We start from the raw sequence: 15,566 nt of genomic DNA, 5'->3' as shown, positions 1-15,566 counted from the left end.
GGGCAATATAGTTTCAAAAAAGTCCATTTCTTTTTATCATTTCGGCCTTTTCATTTTTGGAAGTAAAATAAGCAATCCAAATGTTTCGGGATCAGATCAAAGCTTTAAACATTTTAACGATTTTTTGGTTCTCGGAATCTCCACGAGGTGGCGACGCTTCCTTCGGCCGGGGCCCTAACCGCACCGTCCCCAGCGTTGGGAAGACTAAAGGCGCTCAGCCAATGAGAAGCGGTTCCCTATCGATTGTTCCCCTCCTGGCGGGAGAGAGCGGCGCCAGCGGGTAAGCTCGAACAGACGGATCTCGGTTCGGTTCGGCCACGGACGTTGCTGTGACTACGCGGTTTTTCGCTCAGCTTCAAGCTCTCAGTCTCTCTCTTTGTCGATTTTGCAGCTAGCGCGAAAAAAACCGTGGGAACTTGCGATTCTCGTCAGATTATCAAACAAAACTTGGTTTCTCTCGACGAAAGTGTTTTAAACGCGCGGTTCAAGGCCTGTTTTGACTCGGAATTTCTGGATACTGTTTCTACGCGTACTTAAAACCGAAATATTATAATAAAAATAATACTGTTATTCGAATAAAGTAACGCAAGTGTCTCGAATTTGTTGGTTTTTTGCCGAGAAGAAACACCAGCCATTTCCTTTTGGAATTTGAACGTAAGTACTTACGCCTATATGTAGTTATCTCGAATATTTACCATTTCTAAAACTTTAGGGGGATATTAGAGCTATTTCCAGAAATGTTTAACGATTCTTTGATAACTGATAACAGCGTTTATCGCGATAAGGTTAGGGGTTGAAAGTCTCGCCGGCTTTAGTCTCGATTGTATTGTTTGACAACTCATGCCCTTACAGTAACATAAACGTTTAAAAATTAATCAACAAGTTGGCTTCCCTGTACAGTACACTAATATTGACAAGATCTTTTACACAAATACAGCAATTTCGGGCTAACCACTTTTAAAGTACCCCGATTATAGTTTCAAGTTTGTTTATTAGTTATCTTTGACGTACATAAGGTATTTAGGCCAAGTAGATGAAACTGAGTACAGCCTTTGGTAATGCTAAATCAGTTACCTCATCAATTTAGTACAGTGAATACACAGATTACGGAAAGTCATCAGCTTCTCGGGATAAAGTGATATAGTAATATCAAAAGTTATAAAATATATTTCAAATCTCTGTGTACGACATTTAGAATCCAAAATTGAAAAATCTTTAAAAACAACGTCCCTGAGAGTCATTTTCGGTAAATGTTTTTACTTTAAAACCCGGTTTTTGTTCAATTTTAAATCTAAGATTTTTCTCAACAATTTCAACGCGATTTTGACAAATACTACCATCTCGGTTGACAAAATATTAATTTATCAATAATTAGTTACATCAACTAACCCGAGGAAATATTAAAACTCTTAAATTAATATGAACTAACGTATTAAGACGTTAAAGACTAACTGAATTAAACCTAATGAATCCATTGGCCTGGCAAACCCGGTTAAAGACATCAAGAGGTCCAATTCCATCGAGGGAGGTGGGATGGAGTAAGGGACCAAATCCCGGGAGAGAGAAAATTATAAAAGCTCCGGGAAACGTTTCCGTCTAAAATGTCACTCGATTCCGTGGCAATCGGCGACTGTGTGTCAACGAGCGAGTCGCGTAGGTTGATGAATGTTCTCCGGCGAGTGGTCGCGGGGAACAGTTTAGCTTCCGAGGATCCCTGCGAGAGTCTTAAAGTGACAGGCTAAAACGACGGGGTCGAGAGATACGGACTGGTGGAAAAACTTGTTCAGGGTGTCGTCCATTCGTATCCCTCAGCGAGACGAACTAAACAAAACGTCTACAGAAACGTTTCGTATTTACTTTAAATAACGCCGTAGTTATTTATCAAAACCAGAATCCGTGGCGAAAAAAGGGTGAAGGTGAACTAGAGCCGCTGACAGACGATGAGGTGGATTTCCGGGGAAGGTTGACTAGCGAATATCCAACCACCCCCGCCAAGTCCAAAAAAACCTAGTCTTTCGCGACGAATTGTAAATTTTTTTATCCATCTCGTACGGAGAAATAGTCCAATTACACGGTTATTGGCGAGTCGAGGTTTCGTCATAGAGCGTAGAATATTATGATTCGCGATGTCGTCGTTTTCTTTCCGCTTGGACGCTCGTTTGGTCTCTCGTAGAACGCGCCGTTTTTTACAACCATTCTTTTTCGGATACAAAATAGACTAGTTATAATGGAAGTGTATTTCACGCGCTAGGTTAACGCCATCTTGCGTATAAAAAGTAGAACCTACGTACCATTATCGCGAAGAAGACGCGTAGGCCTGGTAATAAAAAAACGTGTACTCTTTATATTTCGCACGGTCGAGGTTTCGGTGGGCGGGTATCGGACGACGGAAAAAAAAAGGAGTAAGTGTTTTGGTCGAAACACACGCTATTTCCCATGCTAAAATATCAACTTGAAAAACGTCGAAATGGCGGAACAAATTTAACGATATCTGTACGTTATCTTCTGGTTTTATTTAAAAGAATGAAGCGTTAAAACTTATCCGATTGGAGCGATTCTCCGTATAAACGCGATTTCCACGAAAAAGCGCGTTGTTGGAATTTGTACGCGTTTGACGCCTAAATCGCGTTAAGAGAAGAACGAAGGCTCGCATCATTTATAAGGATTTGGGGAGACTTTATTTTTTCAAGGCCTGTCAAATATAAATCCGCGAACGGTAAAAGCATAAATAAAGATTTAATACAACAACCAGCTCCGCACTTTCGATAGATTTCTGGTTTCCTTAAAACTTTCCGAATTATGACGAGGGCAAACGGCGCGTAAACGCAGACTTCACCGAACCAGAACCTTCGGGACTTTGTGTCCGATTAGTTTCAGGGGTCACCCTTAAATCTAGCGGCTAGACCAGTTTATTTCGAGTCTACCTCGGGTCTCGACTATAGATCAGAGTCACCAGAATCGAACACAATAGTTAACTCTCAGCGGGCACTGTCGGCTTGTCCTCAAAGTGAATATTTTATTCACGTCGCCCCTATTTCCGAAAAAAATCTTAGTCCCCCCCTTGTCTTCGCGATTTCAGCCTCGGATAGCCCGGGTTTTACAACTTTTCATCAGTCGGGTAGGTTTCTGATATTTTCGCAAATAGATATACGCCCGGGCCAAATTCGTCTCGAAATTGGCGCGTCAACACAATAGTGGACGCGCACGGGCATGCCCGATGTCGCCCCCTCCGCCGGCCCTTCTGGCTTCTTGGAATGGTACCTCGCAACCACGGCCACCGACACCGCCTGCTAAGTCCTTTTACCAATTGAAAGGGGGCTGGCGGACAGAGGGGATACTTTTTTTTGTTGGGTGATGAGGGGTGCTATTCTCAAAAACCAGGTGGGTACGCGGGGGTTCTCCCGGTGGGTTTCCGCCACCTTTTCCCTTTTCCGAGTCAGTTAAAAGGGAGAGGAGAATAGTACTGGTAATATTGGCCGATTTACGATATACTTGTGGACGGATGACTGGCAAAAGCTCGGAGACTTTGTACGTACTTGGGTGACTCATTCGTTCTTATACATTTTAGATATATTGTCAGATCCGAAATATGGCCCCTCTCGTAATAAAAGGTTGACCATAACGCCCGGAATAATTCCCAGATCCAAGTGGTAAACATATCGGGAATTTCTATGGCGAAATTTCTCAATCGCGGCGAATTTTACGTTGGGTGTTTAGCGACGGGCGGCGAGACCAGGCTTAAAATCAGTGACCGTAAAAGGGATTTGGGATCATTTTACGACTACGTCGACGTCTAACTGCTGCATTGTCGTCCGAACATTATACGAGTTTTAACACAAATCTCATTCCCCTGGTAGAAATTAAGTTATATCTTCGACGCCGAAGAGTATAAACAGGATAACGGCGAAATATTCGAGATTTAACCAAAGTTTCTATAGAGCATTTAAAATTCCGAAATAGATCTAAGAGAGTAACAAATGAACAGCTAATATAATTATACGGATCCGTTGAGGATTAACACGCCGGGTTATCATTTTTCCATTGGACAAACTTTCGCGATACTAATTTTTAGCTATCAACAATAAAAGATTAAAATGACCTACACGGTTTTAATAATACGATAATATTGGCCTATTCTGACGAGCAATAATCGTTTTAAACCGTATACACGTAACAAGGTATGTACTTATTTATAGAGTAATTTAACTTCGTAGTTTTGGCTATAGCCGCCATTTTGTCCGGGTTTGTTATATGCGAAAAAGCGTGGATGACATCGTGTCACGTGAGACTGAAATCACTGAATATTTAAAAGTGAATGGCTATGTGTCGCTTTTTAGAGATGTTTTCAATCTCCTAATGCTCCTTTTTCCTAAGAGAAATCAAATAATCCCCGTATCTCATTAACTCTTTAAAGGCCTAGGTTTTTATCTGCCTGTCACCCTTTAAATATACTTTCCTTCCAAACAAATACCCTGGTGGTAGGCCAACAGCGGAACACTTTGGCCTACCACCAGGGTATTTGTTTGGAAGGAAAGTAAATTTAAAAGGTGACTGGCAGAAGAAAACCTAGGCCTTTAAAGATCACATTGTGATGTGATTGAAGCATGCGCCGGTAAACTTTTTTTCTCCCCCCTTTCGACACTGGGGTAAATTCGACCATGTTGTCTTAATAGCCGACTACATAGTTATTCGGTTTACACTGTCTTTCACTGGAAGTTGGCTGACTGCATGGCACACGTGTATTGCAGTAAGCCTACTTCCAGTGAAAGACAGAGTAAACCGAAGATTTGTGCAGTCGGCCTTTAACACAGTCATTCTCCTTAAGTAAAAATAAATACATCCTTGCATTTAATTTATGTTAACAAGGAAAATTTGATCGTTAATAGCCATCAGATTCGTGACGCACTATGGGTGGTTCATATTTCAACTAAGCTCAATTCCAAGTCCGGAAACGTAGAAAATGGATATTTTGTAACCATTTCCAATTCTTCCAAGACGTGTATACACTTACAAGGAGACGACCCGAGGTGTAACACACCGATTTTGTTCAAACTCGGGGGTTTGGTAGACCTTCATGTAACTTGAAACACCCTAAAGGGAAATGTCTCCATAGGCAACCGTTTTGCCATGGCAACCAAAAATGTTTTTGACAATACAAAATGCAAATTTTCCTATTGAATATAACATGGAAATCTGACCAAATGTAAGGGTACCCCTGTAAAGATTTTAATCAACTTCGAACTTTTTCATTATTTTCTTATTGATATTTTCTATTTTTAGCATTTTCAAAAATTAAAATTTTTTACAGGTACCCTTACAATTGGTCAGATTCCCATGTTATTTTCTATGGGAAAAATTCCATTTTGTGTTGTCAAAAACATTTTTGGTTGCCATGGCAAAACGGTTGCCTATAGAGACATTTCCCTTTAGGGTGTTTTAAGTTACATGAAGGTCTACCAAACCCCCGAGTTTGAACAAAATCGGTGTGTTACACCTCGGGTAGTCTCCTTGTTAGTAAACGAAAAAGAAATCAAATGGGAAATGTAAAAGAATAATATAGAAAGCTGTTAAAAGCCATTTCCCGAATATATTTTTTTTTTGCTGGTTACCAAATCAGCTTTTAGTCGATATCCAATTTAAAGATGGCAAAAAAAAGCTTCCTTTTTGAAGCGTGTATAAGGAACATTTCTTACGGCAGCGGGATAAAGACAATATCGGAGATTATCGCTTCCACGTGATTAAGTATTTCGAGCGGCTGCTGCGGACGGAGCCTCGATAGATAAAAATAAATGAACGATATTGAACGACGCCACCACCTCGCCGGTCCAATACCCGCTTTAAGCTCGCAGCGACGCTCGAAGCGAGGAAATGGGGTGAAATCGACGTTGTTTCCAAGTATTAGCGAACCCGAGGATAAACTGCGATGGGATTTAGTAGCGAAACGGCCCGAATAACACGACCAACGCGCGAAGGAAAAAAAAGAATAAGTAGCATCTATATTTCTCATTTTTAGCAACTATCGTTAATAGGCGCCATTTCCTTTTTATTGGGCAGAACTTTCCCGACTTTTCCAAAATAATTTGATCGTAAAAACTGAGCCGCCGAAAATATGAACCTTTTAATATCGTCGTAAGTTCTTGATATCGTTCGTAATAGAGAGGTTAAGCGCGGAAGTTTCGACTAACTTCTTAATATTTCGCGGGCCATTTCCAAGTCCGCTTGACGAAACGTCCGTGCTAGACTAGACGTTCTTGTTTTCGAAGCTTAAACTCGCTAATAGCTTAGGACATAGAAAGAATGTACAGGCGTTCGGTAGAAAACGAATTATTATAACCTCGACGGAAAGAGCATAAACAAGAAACTGGGGGATTAAAAAGGAGTTCGCTCATCCGAGCAAAACTAATGATAATCACTAGCTCTTCATTAATAACGGACGATATGCTTAGACCGGGTTACTACCCAAGGAAAAATAGGTTTAAAGCCTTGGTTGCTAAAAATGCAATCTGTAAAAAATATATATGATTGATGTTGTTTGAATAAATTTAATAGCTAAGGTTTCTTGACTATTTTAAAGAATTTATAAAACCATTTAAAGGCATAGGATTTCTTCTGCCGGTTTTCCTGTAAGTTTACTTCCCGCCGCGCAAATTTCCTGGTGGTAGGACAACCGCGGAACACGTTGGCCTACCACCAGGATATTTGCGCGGCGGGAAGTAAACTTACAGGAAAACAGGCAGAAGAAATCCTAGGCCTTAAAAATAAAGTCGTTAAAATCGCAAATGGCAAATTTATCCCGCACTTGGTTACAAATTAACGGAAAGTCTCGGAGGTAATTTGTTGGTTTACAAACTAACACCTCGGCTTCAGAAAAAGGCGCATACCTATAAATCACCGGCGAATAAATTGTAATTTCATTACTCCACGCAGCGTGGTTGGATGACAGCCAAATGTTTTAACATCTGAATCATCCTAGCCGCTCGTCATCACCACTAACCTCGTTCCTCGGTCCCTACTCCGCGCGCAACCACCCCGGAAATATGTTGGCATAAGTCCCTGTTATGCTAACGTGTTTCGATCACTCTTTTTGCTATTATCTACTTGAGTCACCCGCAAAACACACCAGTAACCGCGTATATCGAACCTGCCTCACGAAGAAAAATTACTCCCAATATATCAGGGAAACTGTCAACGTGCCAAAAATATTCGCCTATTCATGGAAAGTGAATTGTTAATTTACCAAATTAGTACGCCCATTCGTGGCTAAAGTAAAATTACCAAAAATCTTTCCTCTAACTAGCCAATTCTCTAATTTAGGCGTAAACTCTTTTTACGTTTGAACATTCGCCATTATAAAACTTGTTATGATCGAGATAGTTCAAGCGAAACTTATAAATTATTTTTATCTAAAATTAACCACATCTTCCTCATATTTTACACCAACACAAAAAACGAAAAGTTGAAAGGTAATCATTCTAAATACCGTTACGAAGTGTTATTGGAATTCTACAAATAACAGCCATTTTGGCGTAATAATATTTGACCGCGGGACGAACCAAATTGTCGTGTACCTTTAATAAATTATTCTGGACATCCATGGGTAAGAACGTATATTAGAAAGGTCTGCCTTTATATTAAATTCCCAAAATTATATTAAAAACGAAAGAAAGAAACTGGGATGGAAGCGTCAGCCTCGCTAAGAATGTTCATAATAGCACGTCCTTTAAATGAATGAGAGAAAAATAAAAAAGCCCGAAATAACAAAAGAAAATGGGATATAAGAAGTCACGCTAGCCCGATCACGCCAAGTCCTACTTAGTGCCCTCCCCCCTCACCTCTAGGATTAAAAAAAATAAATGAAATTGAACCTTGAGATTATGTATTTGCGTTTTAATCTATCTTATAGAGTAAACATCCGGCCACGGCGGCTTTATACAGTAAGAAAGATATATATTTTTGTTGAAGGTATAAAATATCGGTTTTTTTTCCCATTTCTTGGCGACCGAATTTCACGAAACCGGTTATTTTTTATTGGCTTTTAAATATAATTAGGTATACCACTTTCGATATTTTCTAAAATTTTAAACGTCCCCTTTTCATATCGTAATTTATTGATAGGCGAAAACGTACCGCGAAACAAGTGGTTTTGTCTCGTTTATTTATTCAAGAGGGTCTAATGATGAATTTTTCTTATCTTTCTAAAGAAGCATTAACCTGCCAATCTTTCAAAAATGGGTTTCCAACTAGTTCGAGCGGAAATGACAGCCAAGACTTTCTGTCTAAAATAGTTATTATGTCAGGAATATTCAACGACCTATCGAGTGATACAATCGTCTCGGTTTTATGATAAAAGTTATACACGGCGACCGGCGCCTCGAGCAGGGAGGGAACGTCACTGCTTTTAAATGCTAATAAAAAAGTGATTAATGAAAATAAATTTTACGGGTAGTGAAATATTTTTAGTCCATTTTAGAGATGATGAGGAGGGGGGGGGGGGCACGTGGTGCCGTTTGTTGACCTTATAATGGCGAAAGGAAGTGGTATAATCACCACTTTCCAATAGTAGAAACGCGTGTAGTAGATAGAAGAGTTGTAGTTTGAAAGTTCAAGTCTCGACAGAAGAAGCCAAAGGCGGCGGATTGGGTGGATCGAAATTATTAATAATTATTACTATAGTCGTGCCGTCTCCTTTTTCTCGGGGGGATTTACAGTACAATACACCCCGTTCAATTGAGAGTCATTATAATAACAGCGTAGCCAGAAATGACTGTCCGGGGGGTCATTTAAATAATTTCTGGGTGCGCCATTGATGCGCCTTTTCTTAATTTGTGACTACGCTACTACCAGAATAGTTTTAAAACGCCTACTCAAAATTGATAGTTTCGTAATGGAACTTTGGGTACGTACAGTAACGCAAATCTGGGAAAAATCAGTTTTACTTGATGTTTGCGTGGGAAGGTAGGGATGACTCCTCCTAGCTCGCGTCGTCCACCTTCGGAATTCTACGAAAGTGGTGACCTCTGACCCGAAGGGTTAAGAGCGTGGTAAAGTTACCGGTGACGCTTACTATTGCACCACAGTGAGTCCGCAAATATTTCATGGCGGGCTTTCTTCTCCAGCCAATTAGGTTGGAGACCGGTAGCGTCATCCGAGGGGCCCCTATATAAGGGACGTCGGGACACTGGACTAACCCTCTTGGACCTTGGTTATGGACTCCGACCTAACCAGTCAAATCTTTTCTATTCTCTCTTCTAGAGAAAGTTTAGTTGCCATGCTTTGTTATCGTTGGTAAATATTAATAATAAAGAGTATTTTACAGTTTGACTCTCGTACATGGTTTAGACATAAGCTGACAATTTCCAGGCTTCACAGAAGTTACTGAACGGTGTTATTTCTAGTCAGCGCTGTTTTTAAAGATGATGGCTTTAAATGTTACAGGGCCCGAAAATCAGAGGAAGCGAAAAATATATTTTCAATAATTAATGAGTTGGTAAATGACGAATTTGTTAACGACAATATAATTTTTTGTTGCAACGGTCCGTCTTTTATGAAATATGCGAAAACGGACATTATAGTAGCTTAATTAGGCATTCCAATTAAATGATAGCCTTTGACCAAACCAGTAGAATTGTTGATAAAAACTACTGTTTTATATTTTTAACTCATCCGCCAGCTAAAATGTAAACACCGAAGCGTTTGACGTCCAGACCTTGAGATGGTTTTTGGATGAGAATCGGATGCCCATCGTGACGTCAAATCGGAAAAGCGAAAAATCGTACAGGAACTAAATGTTGGCATCGATTACTTATCGATATTTTTTATGAGCGTTACTGAACGTACCCCTAGTATTTATCCCACAAACTAAATTCGAACAAAAATAACAAGAACACTTGAATTTTTGAATTACGTCACTTTCCTTTGGTTGTCGACAGTATTATCCGTTAACTGCAGAATTTAGATTGATAGTCTAACACGTTAATAATTACGTACCAGAACTTAGTTCATTCTCGAAAGAAAATCGTGTTGAATCGGAGGGAAATGTTCTCCATTTCCGGCGTGTCGGCCCCCAAAGACGGAGGTGAAACCCCCGAAGGCGATGTCGACCCTATTGTCTTTAAAGGTCTCTGCTAATCAACGTCGTCATCCAGGAAATACCTCCTCTTTCCGGACTACAAGTCGAACTGTGTCTCCAAGTTGTCAAAGCGGTAAATCGGAAGAATTCATTCTACGCTACTGGTTATAATTTGCCAAGGGGGAGATACAATCACGTCCCGCTTAATCTAATGGGCGCGCTATTCTCCGAACCCAAACGTCACCGATCATCGCAAACGAAATGCCCCTGGGAGTTATTTCTTTAACTAACAAAATGACGTCACACCCGTAGCGATACGACCCCCTTTAGCTACCCCCGTTGTTTATTGAATATCTGAAGGAACGGTAGCAATTACTTCGCGGCTTCTATATTTTTTAAGGAAAGGCCAAGGGGGTTACAAACTGAAATACACAAGGCTGTATTTTTTTTTTTTTCAGAAGTATTTTCTGGGAAACCAGTGTAAGAATATCTTAGCCCTCCCCCCTACTACTCCACCTCCCCTCTAAATCCCGAAATTTTTGGGCTAGAGGAAATAAAATCCAAAGCACCCAGTATTTTGTCGTGAGCAGCCTCTCTCTCCTCGCAGCCTTGGGGCAATCTTCGATGGTGCTTGCCCCCTGTCGTGCCAACCCTCTCCCAACCCCCCCCCTCCTATCGTCGTTTTCTCGCCCCCCTGTTCCAAAAAAAAGAGTGAAAGAAAAAGGTCCCGGTCGCGAGAAGCCAGTTTTGAGTTCCTTTTCAATAATTTCTTTCTCGGAGTTTCTTTTTAATATATTATTTATAGAAGTATCGTGATACTCGAGGACTTTTGGGAAATATTCATTCTATTTTGAAGTGATTCTCTCCTATTTCAGGAATCGAGTTCAAATTCTTAAATTATTTCTTTCCGGTGTTAAATTCACACAATATTTTTGATCTTCCTGTTTTTGAAGGCGAAATATAATATTAACTTTCACGCAGAAATACTTTTAATCCACCATTCATAACTTTGCGCAGGAATCCATACCTCTTCTTGGAATGTTTATCACGGCAGGTTTTTGTCTCGATGTGGCTGACGCTATTTTTGACGTCACTATGTTAACTTAACAAACAACTAAGTGAGGGGAGTGCACGCAGAGGGGATTTTTTTTCTCACGTAGGCGGGGCCAAAGCCGTCAGAATGATCTTACCATACGCGATACGCCAGGATAAGCATTCCAAGTAGAGTTTGGCCAAATTACAAATATTTATAAAAATTATGATACGGGGTTGTTTGGTATGTTCTTTTTAATCAAAAAGCGATTTAGTTGATTTATGTTTTTATTTTTAATATTTTGTGCCTCTTTTTCGTGCAGCGGTAATGTGAACTAAAATTAAAAATAATCTTGATTAAATTTAGTTACTAGTAATTTAGTTTGCTCTGAACCTACTTTCATAAATACATTGAAGTATAATAGGCGATTTAAATCAATATTTTTTTAAATCACTTGATTTTATTGTCGTAATTCAGAAAATTTTCCAGGAAATGACCGAGACCTTCTTCTTTCGGGAAAATATTCCGCATTTTTCTGAAAAAATAAAGTTTTCATTACCTAATTAGTCTAATATTGTTTGCAAATTTAAATAAAGCTGCATTTTCGCCTAATTTTATCGAATCTAAAAGTAAAACTAAACCTCTAGACTAGCTTTAAACTGATTAAAAATGTAACACTTAATGTTTCGTAGCATGTTTACTGTTATTAGACGTTTTATATCGATAAAAAGTTAAAAAAATAAACACCCTTAAAAATTAATTTGTTTCAATTTTTTATTTTTCTGATTTGAGGAAAAAAAATTATTTTTCCGGAAAATTAGCAGCACTACTTGATTTAAATAGGGATATAAATTACACAACCCTGTTATGCTAAATTTAAAAATAGGAAAATTAATTTTCACACTTTTATGTTAATATTTCGTTTACAAAGTATTCTTTCTTTAAATTACGAAATACCAATTGATCTAGCAGTGGGCGACTCGTTCGTGGGTTGGGTCAAACACGGGGTCAAAATATCCCCGAAAATGAACAACTAGTTATCGACCTAAATAATGACAAGGATGACGTCACTGTTTGAATGATGTCAACGCTCGACAGGAGGCTCCGTGTGTATGACGTGAAAGCTTCGGAAAAAGGGTAATTTCGGTGATTGGGTTGAAAAAAAAATCGTTAGCTACCTATAAGAGATGCCGTTCGAACGGGGCCTCGGCTTTTATCTGGCATTTGCCATCGTAAAAATGGCTCTCCGGGGGATGTAACCTGTCGCGCCGTCCTTGGCTGTGTTCAGTGGCTCCATCCCGTGCTCGGAATTATTATTACCGAAGAATCCCTCTCTTCTGCGTACCGCGCTTTCGCTTCGTCTTCGTCGTTGGTCTTGACAAGTCCATTGAATTTCGCTGCCGTATATGCTTTAATAAGAGCGCTAGCAACATCGCAGCGGCTGAGAAAAACGCAGCCTTATTACGTCGACGAGAGCCAGTTTTCCTTCCCCCTTCTCGTTCTCGGCAACCACCGCCTCAGCCTGTTGTGCGCGGGTACCCCACTACTGGCTGCTGGTAAACCCGCAACTTTTGATACACGGGGAATCTCTTTCCTCCTTGTCAATTACTCTTTGCAGTTCGCCTAGGAAAAGGTACTTTACTACGGCAATTTATTCGGTCACTGTCAACACATTTTGTCCAGCAGGGCCGCATTTCGCGGTGGCGGCATGGAACGCGATTACGAAATTAGGCGCCGAGAAAGGGGAGATTCAAAAGCCTTTTCGCGGCGCGTTTTTTGTAAAACGATATCATTGCATTTACTACTATTTTATTTTATTTTTTTCGCTTTGTTAAAAATCCGTTCTAAAAGGGTTTAGTCTACACGCCCGTAAATTACAAAAACAACTTGGTGGTTTCATTTCACCGCGTAATATCAAGAATGTTTTCTTGTCAACAGAGAATGGGATGCTGCAACTATTGCTACTGTTTTCAGGTTTCCCGAGAAATATTTTTCCCCTTCGCCGTGACAGCTAGAACTCGTGATCGTACCACAGTGCTCGAGAGAAAGGGGCGAAATATTACGCGACGAAAGGCAGAGGGGCGTTGTTTATCTTCCGAGAATCACAAAACATATTATCCTTTAATATTAATACAATTTTGGTAACATATATCATAAGCTACTAAAGCAACGGTCGCTTTTAAACCACAAACCAGAAAATGACGCAATTTTTTACATAGTCTATTATATACTGGTAACCTTACGTGACACAATGGAAAGCAAACATTTGAAAAGTAAACAATGGATAGAATTAAAAAGTCCAGTATTGGACGTATGATCGTTGGACGAACGGAACAAAAGCAACAATAGAAAAGTAGATAATGGTCAAAGCTGCGTTTCCACTGGCACGTATTACGCCAACTTCGGAGAACGCGGATAATTTCTGGAAAATGCAATTGTGACAAAGCGTTAAAAAAACGCGCAATGATTCCGCATCGATAATTTTAGACAGTGAAAACGAGCCTTAATGGGAAAAACTGCACGCAGAAACCGGTTTCGATTACGAGCACGTAAAAAATGACGCGAGAGAGTGAGAATGAGTAGATTTCCAGTTGGAATTTCAACGAAAGTTTTGGTGAAAAAAGAATATTAATCTGATCGGGAACAGGGCGGCGAATTAATCCCGCTCGATACGCAGAGGCCCCGCGGATGCAGGATGGTCAAGCGTTTTGAAAAAGGGAACGCCGTGGGCTGCAAGATGGCGCCTACCAGCCGCTGAAACCGAAAGTAAAAACTCATTTCCTCTCGAAGCTCATTTCCCGGCGGCGAGCAGACCGATTCGTTGTTTACGCTCGCGAGGAAATGCGCTCGCAAACAGGAGGGGGAGGGGCACAATGTCCGGATTTAGCTCCGAGCTATAACAGCCTTTTTCGAATTCGGCCTTTAAATAAGACCGTTAATTTACTCGTTTATGAACTACATTTTGCTTTCCCCGTACAGTCATTAGGAAAATTTCTAATCTACCATTGACGAAAATGGCAGGATATTTCGACAATTATTTTTGTGAAAAATTTAGAACCGTTACTTCTGACTGAATTAAATTCATTTGACAATTTCAAAAATAAACGGCAATTGAATACGAGGGAATATATTAAACAAAGATGAACATACATTTTATCAAATATTATTTTTATTTTAGTTTCCTACGAAATTAATTCTGAAATTTCCTACATACTTTATGTTCGTACCCATGCTACGGTAAGCGTACCGATAACTTTAAAAATAAACTTCGAACTAAAAATTCTAAATTCGAACGTTGGTAAAATTAAACCCAAGACGTAAGTAAGTTTAACGCTGATTACATTACTTTAAACCAAATAAAAGCTTTTATTTTATGTAATTAAGGGCCAACATTTTTAATTATTAACGTGGATTCTATTATTTTGAAATCAATTAAAAGCTTTTATTTAATATAATTAAAGGCAAGAAATGTTAATTATTAACGCGGATTCTATTATTTTTAAATCAATTAAAAGCTTTTATTTAATATAATTAAAGGCAAGAAATGTTAATTATTAACGTGGATTATTTTAGATGCAATTAAAAGCTCCATTTGTTTATTTAATGTATCGTTCGAGATAAAATTAAAACAAGTTGGCAAGCCAAAATATACCTCTCCTCCGAAGAGTTTTTAATTTTCAGTGAAGCGTAACTGTATCCGTGGTTCTGCGGTAGAACGCTCACCTGTCGTGCAAGAGGGCTCGTTTTCGAATCCCGGCCGATTAAAAAATTATACTACACCCAATGACAAAAAGAGGGCGCTTTTGGAAAAACCTTCTCCCTGATTCTAAGAAACTGGGTACGCAGTGATTACGCTTTGCCCCGAAAATGCGAACGCGTTCGCATGCCTGACAGACGGACCCACAGACAGACAGACACGGTGGTTGTATAACCCCTATAGGGTACAAAGTCCCCTCGGAAAGGTAATTATTAAAAGATTTCCAGGTAAATTTCCAAGACGAAGTATAATTGTTGGTCTGCACTGCTGCATTTATAACTTTCTTAACAAGATAAAGTGATCTGTACTGTTATTACGTTGTCTAGGAAAAGTAGTTTCCCGGGAGTATTTCATTACTGAACATCTTATATTTCTTCTCTCATGGTTGGCACGATCATCTCTAGATACTTTCGGGGCCCAAAACAAAACTCATTTGTTCCACTATATTAAACGTCCATAAAGTAGTAGCTGCTACACCGCGGAATTCTCACTATACTCGCGTGACGTCATCGACTCTACGGCGAAGGACTAATGTCTTCCCCCTTTCCAAGCCCTCTACAAATAGGGCCCAAGCCTGAACCGCCATATTGCCAAACATCTCTCGAATATCCCGATAATTCCGACCTAAACAAATGGAACAATTTCTTCCGAGTACTCCTATAAACCGAACATTAGAGAGGTTAATTTGAAATGGGAACTTTCATCAC

The 15,566-nt window shown here is 39.7% G+C and overlaps 1 protein-coding gene across 3 annotated transcripts in view; it reads left to right on the top strand.

The window, feature by feature from the left end:
- The first annotated feature begins 299 nt into the window (after positions 1-299).
- LOC149942904 (latrophilin Cirl-like) overlaps positions 300-15,566 on the top strand; it is a 144,383-nt gene continuing 129,116 nt past the window's right edge. For all 3 annotated transcript variants that reach the window (XM_090178466.1, XM_090178464.1, XM_090178465.1), the window contains exon 1: positions 300-654. The gene's annotated coding sequence lies outside the window, so the exon portion shown is untranslated. The remainder of the gene's footprint in view (positions 655-15,566) is intronic.

This window comes from Leiobunum rupestre, chromosome 6 (assembly GCF_980474605.1).
Source record: "Leiobunum rupestre chromosome 6, qqLeiRupe1.1.hap1, whole genome shotgun sequence".
Lineage (NCBI taxonomy): Eukaryota > Metazoa > Arthropoda > Arachnida > Opiliones > Sclerosomatidae > Leiobunum > Leiobunum rupestre.
Note: the sequence above shows the minus strand (reverse complement) of the source record. Positions and strands in the feature narration are given on the sequence as shown.